This window comes from Triturus cristatus, chromosome 7 (genome assembly GCF_964204655.1).
Source record: "Triturus cristatus chromosome 7, aTriCri1.1, whole genome shotgun sequence".
Classification (NCBI taxonomy): Eukaryota; Metazoa; Chordata; class Amphibia; order Caudata; family Salamandridae; genus Triturus; species Triturus cristatus.
Window position 1 is genome coordinate 1,155,514,296 of NC_140590.1, and position 24,378 is coordinate 1,155,538,673.

General features: G+C 45.6%; 1 long non-coding RNA gene across 1 annotated transcript; it reads left to right on the forward strand.

The window, feature by feature from the left end:
* The first annotated feature begins 1,507 nt into the window (after nucleotides 1-1,507).
* Nucleotides 1,508-4,156, forward strand: LOC146811312 (uncharacterized). Its single transcript, XR_014966713.1, has 3 exons — nucleotides 1,508-1,631; nucleotides 1,724-1,853; nucleotides 2,993-4,156. It is a non-coding gene; the product is annotated as an uncharacterized LOC146811312 (long non-coding RNA).
* The last annotated feature ends 20,222 nt before the right edge of the window (nucleotides 4,157-24,378 follow it).

Consider the following 24,378-nt stretch of genomic DNA (forward strand, 5'->3'; position numbering starts at 1 on the left):
ACCCTTGGACCATAGTGCAAGAGTGCTGCATTGGTGCATGGCAGCCCTTTGAATGCCAACGCTGTGATAGAGGACAGGAATGCCCTGTATCTCATAGATACGGGCATTCCTTTTTATGTTGAACATTCAAGGCCTCTTGTATGTACTTTAGTATATACTTATATACTTTAGTTTATACTTATATGTGTATGTGTATGTACTTTGTGGGCTCTGTCTGCTTCCGCTTATGGCTTTTTTTTCTGTTCAACTGCCTCTATTTAACTTCGATAGAATACGACCAGCAGAGGTCAGTAAAATACTAGAATCACTTAAGGATTCTCTAGATTCCAGTCCATAGAAATTGTCTTCCACGAGCACCCTTAGACAATAATATTTTTTTCAAACCTTGTATTTTCAGTGATATGACCACTGAAGGTCCTGATTGTATATTAAAATCAGAGCTTTGGACTATACCATTTTCCACTGAAAGGCAAAATGTCTCTCCAAGTGTTCCCATACCTTTCGTGTCACGCAGTTTGGTGGTTACTTTCCCTCCATGTTAAAAAACAGTAGATGTTTCAGCACCCAGGCTAATGTGCTGCATAGCTAAATACACATAAGGTCCCAAAGGCGAGACCGATTGCATTGCAAAAGCTTGTTTGGAATAGACATAACCAGAAGCAATGTCAGAGGTGGTAACCGTGAACTGAGACTAAGAAGACAAGAGGCGACATGGATCATGCGTCTTCAGTCGGTTAAACATGGTCTTAACATCGACCATGAATTGCAATACTTTCTAGGAACCTAAGTACCTTGACTGTGTCCTTTTAGGCTGAATCCATTCCTGTAACCTTGTGCAGCTTCTCTTTCTGTTGTATCCATGCTGCTTGTTCTCAACACATGACCTACAGTCTTGTAGCATTACCTTCGTTATTTAGTAATGATTATATTCTCACTTTCTGCTGCTCATACTCTTTGAGTTTCTCACTCGAATGTCATATCATCGTTTATCACAGTCATTTGACTTGAGATAGTCCATTACCAATTGGTCACTCCTATGCTGTCTTTTCTTAATTTGTTCTCTCATTAGGTCTCTTATCACTTGTTTGTCTTATTACTATGTGCTCATATTTATTTACTATAGAGAAAATATCAATAGCTGATTACCTGTACTACGCTTTCTTTTCTATTTGCTCATGCATCATGTTTTTACTTGCATTTGTTTGCCACCATATCAACCTACTCATTGAACTTATTTCTTTTTTTCTTTTTTTTTTTTTCTTTTGATTGATAAACTGGCTGTGAGCCCTAGTCCTCCCTATGCAGGATTTTTTAGTATGTTTACCCTGATTCTCTCTTTTACTTCTATTCTACGTTGCATTTCATCTTAGCACTGAAGGCACTTGTTATAATCGCCACCTCCTTCTGTGCGTTAACCCACACGAGCCGTTGTCGACTCAACACGCGTCACCAGGATGACAGTGTTAATCACTCCCTCACTTCCGTTCGAACACACTTCCGCGTGCACCGCGCGTTCTAGTTCTTTATTCCACCACGAACACACCCTCTACTTAAGCTTCCGGTTCCACAACCATGATGTTCCCACATCTTGGAATCGGTGGATCCATTACCCGCGATCCACAACTCACTCGGTAAGGATTTTCCCCGCTTTCCCCATTAAACCCACTTTTATTTTATTTTCTGACCCGCACCAGGCTCACTTGTGCCCTTTACATATCCATAGAGTGTACAGTCAATTAACCAAGTGGCTGGTGTACATCGCCGCCTTCTTCACCACGTCGGGTTGTCGGTCCCATCGTACCGCACCCTTCACCTTCCATACTCAGGAACGATCTTCACGATTAAGTTAACAGGTACTTGCTTTATACACATTTCTCCTCCATTTGCGGCATTTCTCCTTTTTTTTCACGGCTCCTATTTACCGAGTTTTCGTTCCCGCTTTCCCGATCTTGTCTGCTAACACTGCACGGCTCTCTTGCTTTCATGTGTTTTGATGTTTCCATGGATTGTTTCTGTCACATTTTCATCCTTGGTACGATAGTTACCGTTTTGGAGCATTGTACTAATTGTTTTTGCCTCGTCTACACAATTTAGTTGTAACAGTGCAATACTACTTTATGATTTCCTTAAAATTTTGCATCTGACTGTATGGTCTTCTGGGAAGGTCTTTATATCTACGATCAATTTGTCACCATATTCTTTGTTCCACACATGCTTAACTGAGATTTGTGCTCACGCGATGATGTTTGCTGTAATTATCATGTGACTTTACCCAGTATTTGTATTTTTAGTTTAAACTTTCACGTAATTGTGACATGCTTCTGTTTTTGTCCAGTGCTCGCAAGCTCCTGTTAGCTCGATTATATCCTTTGCTGGCCGTTTTGGTCTACATCTTCTGTCTTTTTCTGTCTTTTCTGTCTTTCTTTGGTATCTTCCATGCATTTTCCTAGCCAACTATCATTTTAATTTGTCGACCAGTGCTGTGTTTTTGTGAAATAAGCATTGTGCGCATATGGACACGGTAATCTTGTCCATATTTTGTTTTCATCTCGTAACGTATTATTCTATTTCACGCACTCTTTTGCCTTTACCATTTTTCATCTTACGACTGTATACGTGCAATGTTATTTATTGAATTTTTCTTGGTACACCTCGATCATGACCACTGTTTGACACTGTTGGACTCACTTTCCTTGCACTATCTTCAAACCTTGCTTTTATCTCTCATAGGACATCTACTTGTCCCTTGGCTCTAAATAACTGCTCACACACATTTCTTACTTCTGTCTCCATTTTGATTAGTCGCTAGCTATTCCAGCTACAACAGGGTGTTTTTCCTGGTTTTCACGAATTCTGTCTTCCATGTCTTTATTTTCTGGTGCACGTCTGTTCTTAATTATGAGCCTTTTACACAGCATGTTCATGCTGATTGTTTCTTTTGACCTAGCATTTATATTCTTACTTACTCATCTTTTGTTTATGTCCTTCTTAGCCCTGAAGAGTCCTATCTTTACACGGTGTGACGAAACACGTGTCGGCTGATGAATTGTATGCTATGTATTGGTCAGATGTTGACTTACATAAAGAATACTTTTCTTTAATTTTCCTGATGTCAATCTTCATTTTTTCATAATCCTACAGACTCTGAGCTTATTTCATTCCTCCACCAGGTACTATTGATAGTATTATCCTGAACGTGTGCGCAGGACCTTTGTCTTTTGATACCATTAGTTCGTATTTGGGCCTTCTCGCCATGACTCAAGTGTTATCAATAAGAGTCGTCGGCGCATGTCCAACCGAGGTGCACCAGGAAGGATGACACCATGTTTGAATCACAGCCAAGAACACAGACTGCTAAACCCTGGGAACCCAAAAGCCACAAGTTCAACTGTTAAAGACATATGAGACATAGTTGATAATTTGTTGCAAATATGAATAAAATCCGAATGGGAAAGTAAAGCATGAATATAAATTAAGGGGATGGGTTTATAAACAAGGGGCAACTTGATTAAAATGCTATGCCATCATGGTGTGATGACCTAACGCCCCTTTCCTGTCCAATTAGAATTCGTATTTTTATGATATTGCAACTTTAGGGGGTGGTACATGAGTCCCAAAAAGGTATAATTGGGGTAGTTTAGTTAGTTAGTTAGTTCGAGAATGCGAGGATGCTATGCAAGCCAGATGCAGGAGTCATGCTGTGAGCCAGAGGTGCTGTCGGAGTGACGAGTGATGCTGATGAAGAACTGAATGCAGAATTCCTACCTTAAGCAATTGATTAGAAAGAAGATCGCGGAAGATCTCGAGGAGGAAGAGAGTGTCAGAGAGGGGTGCAACAAGTTCGTCGGTTCTAGAGAGGTCCACTATCCTCTCCTGATTCCTGTCCTGAAGCCTTTGTCACCTGTCCTGTACCAGGGGACCCTTACCAGCTCTTTGGCCAGGAAGTTGGTCTTCACACCATCTTGGGTAGTATCGAATTTGTGTATTTCTAATGTACTTCTCTCTCTATCCTCTCCTTTCTGAGCAGAAGTCATTGCATTGAAACTGAGAGTGTTTTTGATTAATTGAATCTTCTTTCCTTGATTGATGGTGTTTGTGATGTGCATTTGTGATGGTTCACTCACATTTAAAATTTAGATAAACGTTTTTAAAACTTCCAGTGTCTGCTTATTTTGCATATAAAATCAAAGTGGAATTAAGGTTATGTGCATCTTCACCATCAACTAGTTCCAGCTAATTTGGTCCATTGACCAAATGGAAAGAACTTATTGATCAGTGAAAGGTTAGCTAGGATGAACAACTAATCTTGAGGAATTAATCAACTCATAAAACATTTAGACTCCAGCGGTTTTACCAGCTATTGTGTGTGTGTATGTTTTGTTGGGCCCAGGTGAGTATATGGTATTGGAGTATCTGTTGTTGGTGCGCCGCTGGATCAGTGTCATCAGTAATGTCATTTGAGATGTCTTCAGTGATGTCATCAGTGATGTAATATGTGAGGTCATAAGCAGTGCATTGCGGGGGCGCAAGTTATAGTTATCTCACAAACTATAACAGCTGAATTTCTCTGGTTTTGTACAAGTGTCTCCTGAGCCTAAATTATAACGTCGCTGTAACCTTTGGTTTTTTCAGTGAATTTCTATGGGTTTTTTAATTCCATTTCCTGGCTATAATGTCCCTGTAAAAAAAAAAAATATATATATATATATATATATATATATATATGTATATATATATATATAAACTGTTTCACAAGTGCCACTGGCTTAGGATGCACTCTCCATCTGTAAACTTTAGTTCCATACGGCAGCAGCGCAGCCATCAAGCGCACGGGTACATAACAAAGCCTTACGCGTTTCAGATATTTCATCCTTGTTCACAGGCATGAGCAGCAACAAAATTAACTGGTAAAAGACTCGGACAGATTGCAAGTCCCTTTTTATTGGCCACAGGTGAGGCCACATGATATTCAAATTCACATTGCATTATGGGGTCCGTAGTCATTTATGATATTACCATAGTTCGTATTGGAACTCGTGTTGCCATCTCCAATATTAAAATCAATCCAGCCATGAGTGGGCTCCACGTGAGCTGAAGACTGCGTTGCATCATTAATATCTGCCAAACAGATGGACCGATGGAGCTACCCTCGTCGAGAGCTCCCGGACCATTTTACTTTCATATGGCGGTGCAATCCCCACGGCGAGGCAGCCGCGCATTTACAAACTGTTTCACAAGTGCCACTGGCTTAGAATGCACTCTCCATCTGTAAACTTTAGTTCCATACGGCAGCAGCGCAGCCATCAAGCGCACGGGTACATAACAAAGCCTTACGCGTTTCAGATATTTCATCCTTGTTCACAGGCATGAGCAGCAACAAAATTAACTGGTAAAAGACACGGACAGATTGCAAGTCCCTTTTTATTGGCCACAGGTGAGGCCACATGATATTCAAATTCACATTGCATTATGGGGTCCGTAGTCATTTATGATATTACCTTAGTTCGTATTGGAACTCGTGTTGCCATCTCCAATATTAAAATCAATCCAGCCATGAGTGGGCTCCACGTGAGCTGAAGACTGCGTTGCATCATTAATATCTGCCAAACAGATGGACCGATGGAGCTACCCTCGTCGAGAGCTCCCGGACCATTTTACTTTCATATGGCGGTGCAATCCCCACGGCGAGGCAGCCGCGCATTTACAAACTGTTTCACAAGTGCCACTGGCTTAGGATGCACTCTCCATCTGTAAACTTTAGTTCCATACGGCAGCAGCGCAGCCATCAAGCGCACGGGTACATAACAAAGCCTTACGCATTTCAGATATTTCATCCTTGTTCACAGGCATGAGCAGCAACAAAATTAACTGGTAAAAGACTCGGACAGATTGCAAGAGGGTAGCTCCATCGGTCCATCTGTTTGGCAGATATTAATGATGCAACGCAGTCTTCAGCTCACGTGGAGCCCACTCATGGCTGGATTGATTTTAATATTGGAGATGGCAACACGAGTTCCAATACGAACTATGGTAATATCATAAATGACTACGGACCCCATAATGCAATGTGAATTTGAATATCATGTGGCCTCACCTGTGGCCAATAAAAAGGGACTTGCAATCTGTCCGAGTCTTTTACCAGTTAATTTTGTTGCTGCTCATGCCTGTGAACAAGGATGAAATATCTGAAACGCGTAAGGCTTTGTTATGTACCCGTGCGCTTGATGGCTGCGCTGCTGCCGTATGGAACTAAAGTTTACAGATGGAGAGTGCATCCTAAGCCAGTGGCACTTGTGAAACAGTTTGTAAATGCGCGGCTGCCTCGCCGTGGGGATTGCACCGCCATATGAAAGTAAAATGGTCCGGGAGCTCTCGACGAGGGTAGCTCCATCGGTCCATCTGTTTGGCAGATATTAATGATGCAACGCAGTCTTCAGCTCACGTGGAGCCCACTCATGGCTGGATTGATTTTAATATTGGAGATGGCAACACGAGTTCCAATACGAACTATGGTAATATCATAAATGACTACGGACCCCATAATGCAATGTGAATTTGAATATCATGTGGCCTCACCTGTGGCCAATAAAAAGGGACTTGCAATCTGTCCGAGTCTTTTACCAGTTAATTTTGTTGCTGCTCATGCCTGTGAACAAGGATGAAATATCTGAAACGCGTAAGGCTTTGTTATGTACCCGTGCGCTTGATGGCTGCGCTGCTGCCGTATGGAACTAAAGTTTACAGATGGAGAGTGCATCCTAAGCCAGTGGCACTTGTGAAACAGTTTGTAAATGCGCGGCTGCCTCGCTGTGGGGATTGCACCGCCATATGAAAGTAAAATGGTCCGGGAGCTCCCGACGAGGGTAGCTCCATCGGTCCATCTGTTTGGCAGATATTAATGATGCAACGCAGTCTTCAGCTCACGTGGAGCCCACTCATGGCTGGATTGATTTTAATATTGGAGATGGCAACACGAGTTCCAATACGAACTATGGTAATATCATAAATGACTACGGACCCCATAATGCAATGTGAATTTGAATATCATGTGGCCTCACCTGTGGCCAATAAAAAGGGACTTGCAATCTGTCCGAGTCTTTTACCAGTTAATTTTGTTGCTGCTCATGCCTGTGAACAAGGATGAAATATCTGAAACGCGTAAGGCTTTGTTATGTACCCGTGCGCTTGATGGCTGCGCTGCTGCCGTATGGAACTAAAGTTTACAGATGGAGAGTGCATCCTAAGCCAGTGGCACTTGTGAAACAGTATATATATATATATATATATATATATATATATATATATATATATATATATTCAACTAAACTTCCTCTCAAGTAGGAAAGTCGACGCCATGTCTTTGTGCTCCAAAATGTCCTTTATTAGGTCAGCTTAAAACGTTGGACGCGTTTCGCTTGTCCCGCAAGCTTGTTCACCAACATTATACATAAAGTTTTCCACCATTTTAAGTGCTTCGTGCATGCGCAGTGCATAACGAACTACCATTTCATAAAGAATGACAACAGACTCGTAGTTCTTAGTATCACAAAACTATTCGTGAACTCAAAATTAAAGAATATATAAATATATAAACATTTTCCATGTTAATACACTTGATAAATCATTGTCACTAAATGAAACAATTCTGTAAAGAAATTATTTACAATAAAACCGTATAGTACACAGTTGGTGGAACAGAATAGGCTAGTATAGGCACTATTCCTCAACGCACGTGCTGCCCTAGTGGGCCTGCTCTCCAAAATCCAGAATTGCTTTAATCAAAACCAGCAAGATACTGTCAATTTATGTTTATACTCAATTGAGCCCTAGTCGGCCATGACATAATTTTTGAGTTCCAAATTCCTTGTATGCAAGTTACTATTATAACTGAGTCTGTTGATTTATAGTGCTAATAAAACTTTAAGGAAATACAATTACAAACAAGATGAAATTTAAAAGTATATACTGCTTGGAGAGGGAGTGGAACTCCCTGTTATTTTACAGATGTGTGTGAAAATCTTCTTCTATATTAAGCCCATCAGGGATTTTAGTATTGAGCCTGATGATATAGTTAGATTCTAGTCTCCTCAATTTTTTGACCCGATCCCCTCCTCTCTCACTCAATGGGACTGTATCAATTACAAAGTACTCAAGTCCTATGGTGCTTCTGTTGTGGAATTGATCAAAGTGTCTCGCCACGGGGTAGGTTTTATCTCCGTTCTTTATGACCCTTAAATGTTGTAAGACACGCTTGTGTACAGGAAGTATTGTACTACCGACATATCGTAACCCACACGGGCAGCGGAGTACGTACACAGCGAATTCCGATTTGCACGAATAATGACCCTTGATTTTGGTTATGTTAGGTGTTAGGCCTCCCACAAAGCTAAAGGCGTTCTTGCCATGGGCGCATGCCTTACACTTGGCACACTTGATAAAGCCTTCTTTTCTGCTAAGCCAACTCTGAGCGGTTTTTGCTTTTGTCATTGGAAGCATATTGCTCACCAAAGATTGCTTGAGTGACTTGGCCTTTCTAAAAGTTAACAATGGCCTACGTCCCACAGATTTTTTAAGGATGGGATCGTTTGCAATAATATGCCAGTGCTTTTGCAGGATTTTTCTTAGATTGCCCTCTTGTGTATTGAAGCTAGTGATCAATCTACAACTGCTTTCACTCTCACTGTCAGGTATCACCCGATTATTGTGGTGATTAAACAGAATCTCTTCTCGCGATTTTTTCCGGGCCTTCCAGATTGCTGTATCTACCCATTCCTTAGGGTAGCCTCTAGCTGCAAAACGAGCTTTCAAAACCATGAGTTCTGTGTTAAGGTCTTCATTGTTACTGCAATTCCTCATGGCTCTAAGACATTCGCCATAAGGAATACTCCTCACTAAGTTGTTAGGATGAAAGCTCGTCGCATGTAATAGAGTATTTCCATATATATATATCAAAGCTCAAAGTACCCAAACGTACAAGGAGCACTCGGGCCTCAGCTGCACACAAGGAGACTTGATAGGTAAGCACGCCTCCAACACAACAATTCCTTTCACTGTTCAAACTGCCCTGGATGCCTGACGCGTTTCGAAGTGTCCCCACTTCTCTTCAGAGGCTTTGGCAGTTTGGAAAAAGCGCTTAGGGCACCACCCCCTTAAATGCATAGATGCACGCCCTGGATGGGCTTATGGGACTTGTAGTGCCTCACGTTGCGCAAATGTTCAGCTGGCAACCTTTCAAGCCCACAGATGGGCCTCGCTGTGCTTGATTCGTGCAAAATCCTTATGCTGCTGCCCCACGATATCGGCCCATTATATAAGACCGCATGGCCCCCGGTTCTCTCAGGGTGGTGCTCCTCCCGCGGCAGGGTCACCGCGTAAATATCAAAGCTCAAAGAACCCAAACGTACAAGGAGCACTCGGGCCTCAGCTGCACACAAGGAGCCTTGATAGGTAAGCACGCCTCCAACACAACAATTCCTTTCACTGTTCAAACTGCCCTGGATGCCTGACGCGTTTCGAAGTGTCCCCACTTCTCTTCAGAGGCTTTGGCAGTTTGGAAAAAGCGCTTAGGGCACCACCCCCTTAAATGCATAGATGCACGCCCTGGATGGGCTTATGGGACTTGTAGTGCCTCACGTTGCGCAAATGTTCAGCTGGCAACCTTTCAAGCCCACAGATGGGCCTCGCTGTGCTTGATTAGTGCAAAATCCTTACGCTGCTGCCCCACGATATCGGCCCATTATATAGGACCGCATGGCCCCCGGTTCTCTCAGGGTGGTGCTCCTCCCGCGGCAGGGTCACCGCGTAAATATCAAAGCTCAAAGTACCCAAACGTACAAGGAGCACTCGGGCCTCAGCTGCACACAAGGAGCCTTGATAGGTAAGCACGCCTCCAACACAACAATTCCTTTCACTGTTCAAACTGCCCTGGATGCCTGACGCGTTTCGAAGTGTCCCCACTTCTCTTGAGAGGCTTTGGCGGTTAGGAAAAAGCGCTTAGGGCACCACCCCCTTAAATGCATAGATGCACGCCCTGGATGGGCTTATGGGACTTGTAGTGCCTCACGTTGCGCAAATGTTCAGCTGGCAACCTTTCAAGCCCACAGATGGGCCTCGCTGTGCTTGATTCGTGCAAAATCCTTACGCTGCTGCCCCACGATATCGGCCCATTATATAGGACCGCATGGCCCCCGGTTCTCTCAGGGTGGTGCTCCTCCCGCGGCAGGGTCACCGCGTAAATATCAAAGCTCAAAGTACCCAAACGTACAAGGAGCACTCGGGCCTCAGCTGCACACAAGGAGCCTTGATAGGTAAGCACGCCTCCAACACAACAATTCCTTTCACTGTTCAAACTGCCCTGGATGCCTGACGCGTTTCGAAGTGTCCCCACTTCTCTTCAGAGGCTTTGGCAGTTTGGAAAAAGCGCTTAGGGCACCACCCCCTTAAATGCATAGATGCACGCCCTGGATGGGCTTATGGGACTTGTAGTGCGTCACGTTGCGCAAATGTTCAGCTGGCAACCTTTCAAGCCCACAGATGGGCCTCGCTGTGCTTGATTCGTGCAAAATCCTTACGCTGCTGCCCCACGATATCGGCCCATTATATAGGACCGCATGGCCCCCGGTTCTCTCAGGGTGGTGCTCCTCCCGCGGCAGAGCTATACCTCTCTGAAGAGCTCTAATTAGAGCGAAACACTGTGTCAGGGGTTGCTTTTACTCATTTCAGGTTGGCTTGATTGGTATTTTACCAATTCAAAGCTGTAATAATGTGCCTGGAGTGGTAATTGGCTTTTGCCATTTTACAGCTCGGCAAGGACAGCACTGTGCTAGTCCTATGCTTAAAGACTTTGCTGTACAAATGGCAAAAGACTTTGTCCTTTTCTATCTCGGCGTGGATGGCACTGTGCTAATCCTATGCTTAAAGATTTTGATAGAAAAACAGACATTTGAGGTGAGCAGATCTAGAGTGTCGCTGGTGTTGAGAGTGCTCCATACAGGAGCTGCTTTCCACCTAAACTTAAGAACTACCCAGAGTTCTCTGCTTCTTTTTTGCATAATTTATTCGTCACTCTATGCCTGAAAGGGTATTTCTTTGACTTATACTGGGTGCTTCCTTGTGTCTGGACAAAGCTATACCTCTCTGAAGAGCTCTAATTAGAGCGAAACACTGTGTCAGGGGTTGCTTTTACTAATTTCAGGTTGGCTTGATTGGTATTTTACCAATTCAAAGCTGTAATAATGTGCCTGGAGTGGTAATTGGCTTTTGTCATTTTACAGCTCGGCAAGGACAGCACTGTGCTAGTCCTATGCTTAAAGACTTTGCTGTACAAATGGCAAAATACTTTGTCCTTTTCTATCTCGGCGTGGATGGCACTGTGCTAATCCTATGCTTAAAGATTTTGATAGAAAAACAGACATTTGAGGTGAGCAGATCTAGAGTGTCGCTGGTGTTGAGAGTGCTCCATACAGGAGCTGCTTTCCACCTAAACTTGAGAACTACCCAGAGTTCTCTGCTTCTTTTTTGCATAATTTATTCGTCACTCTATGCCTGAAAGGGTATTTCTTTTACTTATACTGGGTGCTTCCTTGTGTCTGGACAAAGCTATACCTCTCTGAAGAGCTCTAATTAGAGCGAAACACTGTGTCAGGGGTTGCTTTTACTCATTTCAGGTTGGCTTGATTGGTATTTTACCAATTCAAAGCTGTAATAATGTGCCTGGAGTTTTAATTGGCTTTTGTCATTTTACAGCTCGGCAAAGACAGCACTGTGCTAGTCCTATGCTTAAAGACTTTGCTGTACAAATGGCAAAAGACTTTGTCCTTTTCTATCTCGGCGTGGATGGCACTGTGCTAATCCTATGCTTAAAGATTTTGATAGAAAAACAGACATTTGAGGTGAGCAGATCTAGAGTGTCGCTGGTGTTGAGAGTGCTCCATACAGGAGCTGCTTTCCACCTAAACTTGAGAACTACCCAGAGTTCTCTGCTTCTTTTTTGCATAATTTATTCGTCACTCTATGCCTGAAAGGGTATTTCTTTGAGATATATATATATATATATATATATATATATATATATATATATATATATATATATATTATAGACACACACATATTTATATTTCAGAATACAAGACTTCCACCCCTTCGGCAGAGAATCACAAGCCACTCCAATTGCAGTTAATTTAATAAGGCAGCAAAAGTATAACGCGTTTAAACCACATACGGGGTCTTGGTCACATGTCCAATTACTTCAGTTAGAGTCAGTTAAAAAGGAACTTCTGCATTCCACATGACGTGAAGACAATACACACAAAGAAAATACATATATGAAAAACATGCCTTATGGGTTGACAAAGACATTTCAATTTCATGTGATTTGTGTAAACTGTAATTCTGTTACAAAATATCACAGTACTGATTAATAATATGTACATTATTCATAGTGGTGGAATTTCACATTCATACAGGGTTTACCTTTTACATTGATTTTGTACATAATAGAGACATCTCACTGATGATTGCTTTGGTATTAAATAACAATATAGGTATAGTACCACAGTGATATTTGTTGAATTCATCCAAGTTTCAACATTAAAATTTGGTATAATAGCTTCTAAAGTCAACCTGATTACAAGTTATACAGCATTAAACACAAGTATAGGTATAGTACTATAGTACCCTAATGGTATTGTTGAATCCATACAAATTGTTTCATTTAAAATTATATAATATTACTTAGAGATAGCTCAATAACAGGATATGTCAAATTCATCAGTAATGTAAAACAAGTACCCCTAACACATGTTTGGACAACTTCTTCATGAGTCCATTATTATCCGCCACATAATTAACAAAAAATTAACACTGTTACTCTAGTGCAGTGATACTCAAAGTATGTCCTGGGGGCTGCATGCGGGCCTCCTGACCTTTACATGCGACCCCCTGAGCAGCAGCAGCACTAATATTTAAAATAATGTTAAACATACAGCAAGCACTTATTTAAAGGTTAATATCTGAAAGAAACACGTTAGTTAGATTCCTCACCTTAGAATATCCCCAGGCGTCAGACTGGATCCGGAAGATTTTTCGTCAGCAATACCCCTTGCGCGTCGCTAGGCGTCGTCTGCGGCTCCGCGTCCGTCGTCGGCGTCGTGCGCCGGGATGACGTCGTCGGAGTACTTAGACGCCGCCCTCGCGCGCTGACGTCAGTTCTTCTTTTTTCCGCGCCAGTAAGCGCAGATCCGGGAGAGCTACCCCTTTTAGTCTTTTTTGACTAAATCTTTTTGATCATTTTTGATCCTTGTCTGTCGACATCTGGTGCCGGTAGGATGCCTGGGTTCAAGGCTTGTGAGGATTGTCATCGACTGATGTCGGTGACCGATCACCACCGCCGGTGCCTCTACTGCTTAGGCCTCGACCACGACGCGGAGTCGTGCAACGACTGTCAGGCCCTGACTTCGAAGGCTAGGCGGGAGCGGTCCCGCAAGCTTCTGGAGCTTCGCCACTCGGCTCCGCGTCGTGCGCGATCCCGGTCCAGGAGGAGGTCCAAGGATCGCTCGCGGAGCCCTAGCCGACGCCACCATCGCTCGTCGGGCTCCAAGTCGTCGGGTAAGTCTAAACACTCTAAGAAGTCGAAGCGGCGACATCGCTCTTCGGACTCCCCTCGCCGGTCGCGCGACTCGGCCGAGGGTCCAAGTGGTTCCACCCCCGCGGCTCCGGCGGAGCCGCAGGTGCCGCGTCCGCCCCCATACCTTCCGGTCCCTGGGGCTGACGCGGCGCCGGCGGAGATCAGTGCCTTCCTCTCGGCCATGAGGAGCCTGGCCCCGCCGTCGACGCCCGCTGGCGCGCCTTCGGGCCCCGCGGGCTCGACTGGGCGACCTCGCGTGCCGGCGGCTCCGGCCCCGGCGCCGTCGACGACTCCGGTCTCGACGCCGCAGGTCCCCGCGGGGCCCATGCCTGGGCCCCAGTCGACGCCGGTTGACCTTGTCACTCCTCCACCGGCGCCGACGCCTGAACCACCGACGCCGTCACCGGCGCCGCCGACGCCGACGCCTGTGACGCCGACGCCCCAGTTTAGCCCTCATCCGGACCCGACGCCGGCACGGCGTCCGCCGACGCCGCATCCGACGCCGCTAGAGACCTACCATCTCTACAGTCCGGTTCCGATCATTCCTCCTGTTTATCAGGAATCGGAAGAAGGGGGCGACTGGGAGGGGTTCGAGGACCCTCTGGCTGTTCGGTCACAGCTTTCTCAGGACTGGGCAGATGAACTGGGGGAGGCCAGCGGGCTGGACACCTCGCCAGACGCTGGATTCACTTCTCCTCCGACCGTGGCTTCGGAGGAGGGTGCAGCATTTTCTGTGGTGCTGCGCAAGGCGGCTGAGGCCCTTGGGCTCGAGTTGCCTGCCGTGGCTGTGAGGACCAACATCCTCACTGAGGTGCTTCAAACCTCAGCAAGCTCCACTGAGCCTCTGCTGCCGTTTAACGAGGCCCTCACTGACGTTCTGCAGGGCACCTGGTCCAAGCCCTCCACAGTTCCTCCTGTGGATAGGAACGTTGCCAGGCGCCACCGCCCTGCTCCGGGCGACCCCAGCTTCCTGTCCCAACACCCCACCCCCGAGAGTCTGGTTATCCAGGCCTCTACTTCCCAATCCTCCTTCCCGACCGCTCCGCCGGACCGGGATTCCAAGAGACTCGAGCAGTTTGGCAAGAAACTGTTCTCGTCCCTTAGTTTGGGCCTGCGGTCTTTAAATACCGCCTGTCTCTTGGACCGTTATTCCCATTCCCTATGGGATACGGTGGAGGACGTGCTGCCCCAGTGTCCGGAGGAGGTCCGGACGCGTCTTACCCAGGCTCTGGCCGATGGGAGGGATGCAGCACGGCACGCCATAAGATGTGGGCTTGACACCACGGACTCGCTAGGTCGGGCGATTTCCACCACGGTGGCGCTCCGCCGCCATGCCTGGATGCGGTCCACGTCATTTTCCGGGGATGTCCAGAACACCCTCATGGACATGCCCTTTGATGGCACTCGCCTGTTTGGTGAGAAGGCGGACAGTGCGCTGAACCGCTTTAAGGACTCCCGGGCTACGGCCAAGTCCTTGGGCCTCTCGGCTCCGCGGGCGCACACCTCCGCTTTTCGCCCCTTTCGTGGCCAAGGAAGGGGCGCCTCCTCACGTTCGCAAAGCCACCAGCCGCAGAACCAACCTGCGCGCGGTCGTGGACGTGGCTTCCGCCGTGGCGGAAATGGAGGCCGACGTGGTCAGCCCACATCCACCCCGGCAGCATCCGCCTCAAAGCCTTCCTAGTCCGAGCTTTCAGGCCCATACCACGCCAGTGGGCGGCAGAGTTCGCCATCACCTGCTCCACTGGCGGTCCATAACATCGGACAGGTGGGTGCTGCAAATCGTCCGAAGGGGCTACTCCCTCCCCTTCGAGACGACCCCTCCAGCCATGCCACCGCAGCACCACCGTATCTCGGGGGATCATTTGGACCTTCTCCGCGAGGAAGTTTCGGCTCTCTTGGCCAAGGGGGCCGTCGAGCGCGTTCCGAGTCCAGAAGTAGGTCGTGGTTGTTATTCCCACTACTTTCTGGTTCCCAAGAAGGGCAAGGGGGGCCTGCGCCCTATCTTGGACCTCCGGAACGTCAATGCCTTCCTCCGAAAGGAAAGGTTCAAGATGCTAACGTTGGCTCAGGTTTTAGCTGCCCTAGACCCTGGAGACTGGATGGTAGCGTTGGACTTGCAGGACGCATATTTCCATATCCCCGTCCTGCCGGCCCACCGGCGTTACCTGCGGTTCACGGTGGGCCAAGAGCACTTTCAGTTTACCGTGCTCCCCTTCGGCCTCACCAGTGCCCCTCGGGTGTTCACGAAAGTGATGGCGGTGGTCGCAGCTCATCTGCGCAGATCAGGGGTCCCAGTCTTCCCCTATCTCGACGACTGGTTGTTGAAGGCGGGCTCGCCCCAGGCAGTCGTCTCCCACCTCCAGACTACGGCGGATCTCCTGCATTTGCTGGGGTTTTCCATCAACGTGCCGAAGTCGCACTTGAGTCCCTCTCAGAAGCTCCTCTTCATCGGAGCGGTTCTCGATTCGGCGCAGTTCCGGGTCCATCCACCGGAACAGCGGGTCCGGGATATACAGGCCCTGATTCCCATCTTTCGGCCTCTATCCCGGGTTTCGGTCAGGTTAGTGTTGCGGCTTCTGGGGCTGATGGCCTCCTGCATCCTACTAGTGCATCACGCCAGGCGGCGCATGCGGGCTCTGCAGTGGGACCTGAAGTTTCAGTGGGCCCAGCATCACGGCAACCTGTCCGACCATGTCTTGATCTCGGAGGGTACTGCACAGCAGTTGCAGTGGTGGCTCACGGACCGCGAGTGGGTCAAGGGCAAGAGCCTCTCCCTTCCCCAACCGGAGCATGTCGTAGTGACGGATGCGTCCCTCTTGGGATGGGGTGGCCATATGGGAGAGGCGGAGATCAGAGGCCTCTGGTCTCCGGCGGAGTCTCGCCTCCACATCAACCTGTTGGAGTTGAGAGCGATCCGGCTTGCACTGAAAGCCTTCCTTCCCTCTGTCAGGGGAAGTGTCGTGCAGGTGTTCACGGACAACACCACCGCCATGTGGTACTGCAACAAACAGGGCGGGGTGGGGTCGTGGACCCTTTGTCAGGAGGCTCTGCGCCTCTGGACATGGCTGGAACACCAGGGCGTCACCCTGGTGGTTCAACATCTGGCGGGCTCTCTGAACGCCAGAGCAGACGAACTCAGCCGCCGGTGCATGATGGATCACGAATGGCGTCTGAACTCCGAAGTGGTGCAAGGCCTCTTTCAGCAGTGGGGAGAGCCTTGGTTAGATCTATTCGCCACCGAAGAGAACGCGCAATGTCAGCAGTTCTGCGCGTTGGAATTTCCAAGGCGGCACTCGCTCGGCGACGCTTTTCGTCACGAGTGGAGTTGCGGTCTGTTGTACGCCTTTCCGCCTATACCACTTCTGCCCAGAGTGCTGAAGAAGATCAGGCACGACCGGGCCCAAGTCATCTTGGTGGCTCCGGATTGGGCACGAAGATACTGGTATCCCGAGCTACTCAGTCTGTTGACCGATCCCCCGATACGTCTGCCCCTTCGGGAGGATCTTCTGTCGCAGCAGCTTGGGACGGTCCTCCACCCGAACCTGTCCAGCCTCCACCTCCATGCGTGGAGATTGAGCGGCGGCAGTTGATGCCATTTGACTTGCCTCCTGAAGTCTGTGATATCATTCTGGCAGCCAGGCGTCCCTCCACAAAGTCGGTATACGCCTGCCGGTGGAACAAATTTGTGGCATGGTGCACAGCAACGGCTGTGGATCCCCTTTCCGCCCCTCTTTCTGAGGTTCTCCTCTTCCTTCTTTCTCTGGCCCGGCAGGGCTCTGCCCTGGGCACCCTGAAAGGTTATCTTGCTGCCATCTCCGCCTTCTTGCGGCTTCCTGATCAGCCTTCTCTTTTCAAGTCCCCTGTGGTTACACGCTTTCTCAAAGGCATTACACACACGTTCCCTCCTGTCCCTTTTGTAATGCCTCAGTGGGACTTGAATCTGGTCTTGACATTCCTGATGTGCGCTCCCTTTGAGCCTCTTCACAATTGCCCTCTTCGTCTTCTCACTCTAAAGACTGCTTTTCTGGTAGCCATCACCTCGGCTAGACGGGTGAGTGAGCTCCAGGCTTTATCTTCAAAGCCTCCTTTTCTATCTGTTCATCCGGACAAGGTTGTCCTTCGGCCTCGTCCCTCCTTTCTTCCTAAAGTGGTGACTCCATTTCACCTTGGGCAGTCTGTCACCTTGCCCACCTTCTTTCCGCCTCCGCATCCTTCCAAAGAGGAAGAGAGGCTCCACCGTCTGGACCCAAAACGTGCGCTCTCCTTCTATCTGGACCGCACAAAACAGTTCCGGGTGGACGACCAGCTTTTTGTTGGGTACGTGGGCGCTAAGAAGGGGAAAGCTGTGCACAAACGAACCATCTCTCGGTGGGTCGTTTTGTGTATCAAAATCTGCTATTCCTTGGCTAAAAAGGACCCTCCTGTTGGGCTGCGCGCCCATTCTACTCGGGCCACAGCGGCTACTACTGCCTTGGGACGGGGAGTCCCTTTGCAGGACATCTGTCAGGCGGCGACGTGGGCTTCGCTACACACGTTTGCCAGGCATTATTGCCTTGACAGCCAAGTCCGGAGGGATGGCTTCTTTGGCCGTTCTGTCCTCCAGGACTTTCTGGTGTGATCTTGGTTCGCAGACCCACCACCGGGGATGGTATTGCTTGGGTATCTATTCTAAGGTGAGGAATCTAACTAACGTGTTTCTTTCAGATGAACAAGTTACTAACCTTCGGTAACGATGTATCTGTAAGAAACATTAGTTAGTTAGATTCCTCACCGACCCTCCCATCCTCCCCGTTCTGCGAACTGACATCTAGGGTTAAGGTTGTCCTTTCAGGCCCCTAGATTTTATTTTTGGCACCAGTGTCGGTCTTTGCATGGCTCTGCGTTCCTGGCGCGGAAGGCTATGTACAAGAACTGACGTCAGCGCGCGAGGGCGGCGTCTAAGTACTCCGACGACGTCATCCCGGCGCACGACGCCGACGACGGACGCGGAGCCGCAGACGACGCCTAGCGACGCGCAAGGGGTATTGCTGACGAAAAATCTTCCGGATCCAGTCTGACGCCTGGGGATATTCTAAGGTGAGGAATCTAACTAACTAATGTTTCTTACAGATACATCGTTACCGAAGGTTAGTAACTTGTTCTTCAGTTAAACAAAAGAAAGTAACTTGGCCCTTACACTTAGGAACACCTTCATTTTTAAAGACAGACAGAAAACATGTAAAAATATATTATTATTTTCAAAAAGTGGATTTCATTGACTTGTAGAACCATTTCACCTTGGTAAATGAAATTATAGCAGTGCATTCAGAAGTAATGGTTTTCAAACATGAATTTCGAAATGCTCTTGCTCCCCCCCCCCCCCCCCACCCACCCTGACAACAATGCCATTAGTGATAACATCCAAGCAGGGAGATGGTTTTCTACAGCACACATCCTGACATCATGTATTTCAGGGTATTCTTATATCTGACAATGAAGAAAAAGGAGGGAAATTGAAATAAAACAATTGCCCAGGGTCACACAATTTGGTCAAGTGTAGAAGCCGGATTTCATCCCAGGTTTTCTGGTTTCACATTGCGCAACTGAGTTCAGCCAGTAGATAGACGTTTTGCTTCCCCTATACCCACTTTATATCCCCTCCCCTGCTGACATCAGTGTGGCCCTCAGTCACACCAAAGACCAAACGTTGCGGCCCGGGAAAATGTTTGTGAGTACCCATGCTCTAGTGACTAAAGGGTGATTCACCTACAGTGCGACAAAAGTTTATCACGTCAATATGTCTACAAGTGACTAAGGAGAGGGGATAGTTGCACCTATATTTACACTGGTGATTTTGTCTGTGTGAAGGTCACTCGTGTCAAACTGCTCCTGTAATGTAAACAGACGATTATTCAGTCATTCATAATAATCTTAAAATATTACAACTGTTTTCTACGGTAACCATTCTCTCTGATTGTTTGAACTGAGTCTTCCACAGTAATCTCACTCCCCCTACACAAGGATAACGTCTTTATCCACCCGCAAAAGAGATAGAGATTACAAAAGACAAGGAATTGCTAACATTTCTCAGGTACCGGGAGATTCTACGTTCATTTAGAGATGGGAATGAAGTTCCTTATCATTGTTCATTCCCTGTGGAATGATGGAAGCAGCCGCTAGAATCAGTTGTAATTCTAATCTTTGTAAAGCGGAAAGTCGTTTACCACCTCTTTGATGTTTGGGAATCATGTCAAGCCAAAATATTTGGCCTGTGTCCAGTCACTTCCGCGATTGTCATGGAAGTGTTTGGATGTGCTGTAGCTAAAATCTTTGTTGCTTATTGCTCTCCAATGTTCCAGAATACATTTCTTTACTGGAAACATTGTGGAGCCTATATTTCAATTCCCACAGGGACATGTTATAGCATAGACAACAAATTCAGTTCCACATGTAATAGCTTTGGAAATTCTCCATTTCTTTTGGAATCTTAGTAGGGATATTTCTCTGATGTGTTCGCTATACTTGCACACTTTGCAGCGTGTGCATTTACGAAAACCCTACCTTGATTTCAACCAGTTGGTTTCTTGTGGGGTGAGGTGGTTGTGCACTAGTATATTTTTTAAAGCAAGATTCCTTTGATACGTGATTGATGAATCTATTCCTACCTTGTTTCTGAGAATCTGATCTGATTTTAATATCACACATCTATCTTTTAGTATGTTTCTTAATGATCATGCGTGGCTGTTGTATTTAGTCACAAATCTGATGGGACCTTCCTTCCCTTAACTTCGCTCCTTGGGAGGAGAAGGTTGGAATAACACATTCTTCCTACTGATCGCTTCTTCTCTCTTGTTGTAGGGCTTTCTAGGATAATTCCTTGCTCATAACCTGTTAATCATTTCAAATGTGGCACTCAGATATGTTTCATCTGAGCTACAGTTTCGTTTAGCTCGGAGGAACTCACTATATGGGATACTCCCCCTAAAACTCGATGGATGGTAACTGGCTGCATGCAATATGGAGTTCCCGGCTGTTTCCTTCCTATACAATTTAGTACTGAGAGTTCTATTCATAACTGTCAGTTTCAGATTGAGAAAATGTATGGTTTGTTGACTGTGCTGCATTGTGAATCTAACAATAATGTTATTATTGTTCAATGCTTTCATAAATACTTTGAGCTCCAGTTCTGTTCCTTCCCAAATAAAAAAAGATGTTGTCAATATATCTAAGCCAAATGTTGACTTTATTGGTCCAACCTTCTGTCTCATCACCACAGAGGACCTGCTTCTCCTACCAGCCCTTCGGGAGGTTGGCGTAGCTCGGTGCAAAACAGGTGCCCATGGAAGTCCCCTGTATTTGTTTAGAATATTTATTTTCAAACATGAATACATTTTCAGTCAGACAGGTATTTTCAAAATCATGTGTGTATGCTCTAGAATACTCCAGGTTTTTAAAAAAATGTACAAGCTTCAAGGCATCGCTATGTCTTATGGTAGTATAAAGACTTTCCATATCAAGGCATACCATCCAATGTATAAGGTATACATTCTGTACTTTCAGTAGAAAATATTTACAATCTATCACATAGGAGTTTAGATCTTTAACATACGAGAAAAGAAAATGATCAACAAACACAGAGGTATTCTCAAATAAACTATTCTTGGAGAAAACAATGGGTTATCCGGGCAGGTTAAGGGGATCTTTATGTATCATAGGCAGTAAGTAAAATGTAGGGGTCATTGGTGTTTCATTACAAATAAACTGCTGTTCATCCCAGGTAAGGAGTTGTCTATCAAACCAGCCCTGCATCATGTTAAAATACTTTTCGTGTAGATTAGTGAGATATTTTTTGTCTACCCTACTGTAGCATGTTGTATCATTCAGTTGTCGGTATACCTCTTGTGTGTGTTTAGTTCTAGTCATGACCACTACATTCCACCCTTTATCAAAAGGTTTGATGATAGTATTAGTGTCCTTTTGTAGTGTAGTCACAATCTCCCATTGTTCTTTGGTCATGTTTATACTTTTGGGTGCTTTTTCAGTTTGTTTAATTAAATCATTGGCCACAGTGTCACAGAAAACATCCACGCTATATTTTGCTATTTGTAGTATCTACGTTGAGGGTGCCCTGAATCTGGTTTCATCTGACTCATCTACATGTACCCCAAAGGTGTCTGGAAGTTCAACTAAATGAACTAGGTCTAACGAATCCTGTGTTTCTGTTCTAACACCTCTCTGACCTTGGCAGCTAAATTCCCCAAGCAGACGTAATGTGCCAATATCTTCAGTTGATAACTTAGATCTAGCTACGGGTGATATCTTGGGGGGGGGGGGGGGTTATGTTGTGTAACTCCCTCATGTAAGGTATGTATTTTATACAATTTTTATTTACATGCAAATTTGTACAGATGATTTGTGTTTGTGCATAATCGAGTGATGTATCAGGGCAAAATGAGTAACTCAACTTGAGCACTTTTTCCTCACACTCTGATAAAGTTCTGTCTGATAAATTGATTACTGTTGATTGCTTTGTTGAGTCTACCATTATGCTTTCTTTGTTCCCTGGCTGCGTGTTCCCATACCAGGATTGTTGTTGTTTTTTCCTCCGTTGTCGTCTTCTTTTGTTTTGCCTTTTCCTCCTCACCCCGTTCCTTTCGATTTGCCTATGCCAGACTGTTTGTTGGTTCTTTGGAAGAGGCGAAATTCCTCAGAAAAAGACATCTTCTCTCCCACATTTGCGGACCCGCTGTCAATGGATTCCTGGTCTGAGCTGAGATCTGTGCCAGATTTCCATCTTCCTCGATTAATAGCTCCAAAAGCTTTGTCTCTTGCTAATTCACTCCTTGCTTTATCAAACTTCCTTGCGAAAGTCAAAATTGGATCTGTGGTATAGTCTCTCTCATCTCGTAGGAATTTCCGTTGTTTTCTTGAGAGGACTTCTTTTTCATGTGTCTTTATATTTTCATCCACATGTTTAAGCACTTTTTTCACTTAGTCTTGGTCTTCTTCATTCTACTGTTCTTCTAGTAAATTCTGGATTTGGAGCATAAGTTCCTTGTGTTCATCCCATGCATTTATGATTAACATCGGTAGCATCTTTCTGGAGCAAGCATTTGTATTTTCTGCCCATTCTTTCAGCACCTGCTTTTGGGCTGGCCAGTGTTGGTATAATAAAAATATGTAATCCTTTTAGAACACGGTCCTCTTCCATGTAATCTGCTCACTTATTTTCTTCTCAATCTTCCAACACATTGCCTTTTTGTCTGATGTTAATGAGATTGGGTTGCCATGCTGGCATGCTGTAATATCTATTGTATTGCTTGTATTATTCGTACGGTTTGTTTGCTTTCTTAAAATAGTCGTATCTGAGGCTTCCCTGCCCTTTAAGTACTATCCTGCCATTCTCACAGAACTGTTGTTGATATAAATTGCGATCGCACTTTAGGCTTATTTGCCTACGCATACCTTGGCGAACCCAATTTTATTGTGAATTTATATATAATGTAAGACAAATTATTTGTTTAATTCTTTAAATTTAGAACTATTAAAAGCACTATATGTGTGTGTGTATTCAGAGTGTCGCCGGTGTTGTAGGAGCTAATCTCTACCTAATCTTAGGAACTACCCAGAGTTCTTTGTTTCTTTTTGCATAAGTTATGCAGCACTCTAAGCTTGAAATGTTATTTTTTTTACTTATACTGGGTGCTCTGTTGTGTCTGGACAAAGCTGAACTTCTCTAAAGAGCAATAATGATAGTGAAAAGTGTCTAGTGTTGCTTTTATTAATTCCAAGTTGGCTTGGATAGTATTTTACCAAACCAAAGCTGTAATACTGTGGCTGGAGTGTTAAAAGGCATTTGACAGCTTGGCATGGATAGCACTGTACTAACCTTATCCTTAAAGAATTTGCTGTAGAACTGGCAAAAAACTGCATCCCTTGCTCTCCACTTAAACTTGTGAAGTACCCAAAGTTCTCTACTTTTTTTTTGCGTATATATATATATATATATATATATATATATATATATATATATATATATATATATATTTTCCACCAAATCCCCTACTCAGAGAGGAACATGGAGCACACAACGTTTTTTCAAATCTTCATTTTATTCAGGCAGACGCGTTTCAGCGATTATCGCCTTTTTCAATGCCTCTTTTGCAAATAGTCACTATCGTCCGTGTTTTTAAATATTCCCGTCCCTCATTCATTGGACAGGCAGTAAGTGGAAATGGAAGGCGGGCTTTCATTTTCTTCCGATTCTTTCGTTTTATGTCCGCCATCTTAGCATGGTCATTCAAGTTATAATCTCTTAGTGAGTTTGATTGCATGCTCATAATATTTTGCACTTAGTGTAAACGAACATGCCAATCAAGAGTCTTTATCATGCTTCATTTTCCACTCACCATGGACTGATTGAAGATTTGTGTTACTCGCCCTGCCGTTCTCCTTCCTTCACAGGTTTGTTACCCCAGGTGACGGTTTGGTAGCCGAGAACCAAGCATTGTTGTAATGCCGACATCGTGTCATGGGTATTTTACATTCCTGGCGGTCGGCGGCGGTTCTAGCAGCATTAAATTATTTTTCCATCAAATGCCACACCACTGCTGAACAACTTGCGGGCGGGTGCCTCCTTCATGTGTGTGGCTGTCATGAAAATATTTTCCACCAAATCCCCTACTCAGAGAGGAACATGGAGCACACAACGTTTTTTCAAATCTTCCTTTTATTCAGGCAGACGCGTTTCAGCGAGTATCGCCTTTTTCAATGCC